Source organism: Biomphalaria glabrata, chromosome 7 (assembly GCF_947242115.1).
Source record: "Biomphalaria glabrata chromosome 7, xgBioGlab47.1, whole genome shotgun sequence".
Classification (NCBI taxonomy): domain Eukaryota; kingdom Metazoa; phylum Mollusca; class Gastropoda; family Planorbidae; genus Biomphalaria; species Biomphalaria glabrata.
Genome location: NC_074717.1, coordinates 24,597,699 through 24,599,663, shown reverse-complemented (window position 1 = coordinate 24,599,663; position 1,965 = coordinate 24,597,699). Strand labels below are relative to the sequence as shown.

Below are 1,965 nucleotides of genomic sequence, written 5' to 3'. Positions count from 1 at the left end.
AAGCGGCGCGAGAATGAAGCAGTCAATGCAATTAGCTTCACTAAGTCCACACGACACTCACTATTGAAACCCCAATGTGAGAAAAATGTAGGCCTGCCTTCGGAAGTCTGAGAGATAGCTTTAATCCTCCATTTGTTTTGGCTGACGAGAGGAGGGGGGGGGAAAGGGAGTATTTACAAGAGAGATGACGAGATGGCTTGGGAGTGTTTTAGCGTCACATAAAAAAAATGAAGGCAGAGAGAAGCCCCCACGTCACCGGTGGGTGTCAGGGCGCCCTTCACGTCACATTTCCAGGGGCGTCGTTCACATGCCAGGCACACATGACTTGCTCTTTAGATGTGTGATTACAGACAGCAGCGTCTCCTATGAAATATGTTTCACTTCCAGAAGACGTCTTTCTCTAGGAGAGTATCGAACAGTGGACGTTTTGTTGTTGTTGGTGGTGAATGTCACTTTCTCCTTATTTGTTTGTTGACCTCTTTCTCTTTCTTTGTTTAATCTCTACTCTTTCTCTCTACTCTTTCTCTCTACTCTTTCTCTATCTAATCTACGCTCTACTTTTACACTATACTCTTTAGCCCCCCTCTCTCTCTCTCTCTTTTCTTTTTATCGCTCTCTTTGTTTTCTCTCTTTTTCTTTATCTCCATTTCTCTCTCACGTTTCAGTCTGTATTCACTCACCTCTTTATCTTATCTTATCTTATATAATACAGACGTTACTTCAAAAAAGAAGATGATTACGTCCTACGCGTCATGCATTTAGTCATGCATATTAACCAATGACTTAAATTCTGCCAAGTCACTGGTTTTCCTGGCTAGCTCAGGCAAGCCATTCCATGCTCTAATAGCACTAGGGAAGAAGGAGTATTTGTACAAATTTGTCCTAGCATATGGGACGAGGAATGTGCCTTTATCTTTGTGTCTTTCAGAGTATTTTGTTAAATTTTGTTTTTGTATTTGAAGATTATGGTTCAGTGTTTTATGTATGATTGCTACTTTACTTTTGAGCCTTCTGTCCTGAAGACCTCTTTCATGTTCAGCTGCCAGCTTGTATGGTATGCGCTATGATCAGTCGTCTCGTGGGTCCGGGTTCGAATCCTATTCGCCTGCGAGAGGTTTTGGGCTTATTGCTTTGATGTCGTTAATCTTGATTTTGAACGAAATTCTGGTAAAGATAAAAAAAAACATGCTCACTCTCTTCTTTCTCACTCTTACATCTCTCTCTCGCTTACATCTCTCTCTTTCTCTCTCTCCCTCTCTGTTCTCATTTGTTTTTTCCTATTCACAAAACATTTTTTTTTAAATATTTTTCTTTTTCTTTTATGTCTCTATCTATTTATCTTTGCTATTTCAAAAAGAAACACGTGTCCCGTGACCAAGTGCTTGTGTATGTGTTGTGTGTGTGTGTGTATATATACTTTCAATCGATTATAATCTAACTTACAATGTGCTACAGGATAATCTTTGTAATTCATTACAGATATCTGCGTGGCTCGTTGGTCTAGGGGTATGATTCTCGCTTTGGGTGCGAGAGGTCCCGGGTTCAAATCCCGGACGAGCCCTAGAGAACATTTTTATTTTTTTCTACTTCTTACATTATATTTGTTTTAATCCAGAGGAAAAAAATCTGTCGCTCCCTCTCTCCCTCTCTCTAGTTCTCACCTTTCTTGTACATCTATCCTTCAATTTACTGTTGAAATACTTCACAGTTTTAAAACAATCGTGAGATATATTTGACATCTTCAACTAATACTTGAAATCAAATGAACACACACATCTCTCGTTAACTGAAAGGAACAACCTCATTATTACTTTCAGAAGCTACACTCTGGGTGTCATAGTGGGATTCTCACAAGACTTCAAGGTAATGTTAAAATATTATAATTGTCAGCGCAGTAGCCTAACCTAGATAAGATTGGTTTACGGTTCAGAGTCTGTTTTTTTTTTTTTTTAAAAGCTTATATTA

At 39.0% G+C, this 1,965-nt stretch overlaps 1 non-coding gene across 1 annotated transcript; it reads left to right on the top strand.

The window, feature by feature from the left end:
• Positions 1-1,489: 1,489 nt before the first annotated feature.
• On the top strand, positions 1,490-1,561 carry Trnap-ugg (transfer RNA proline (anticodon UGG)). The gene has a single exon. It is a non-coding gene; the product is annotated as a tRNA-Pro (tRNA).
• Positions 1,562-1,965: the final 404 nt, after the last annotated feature.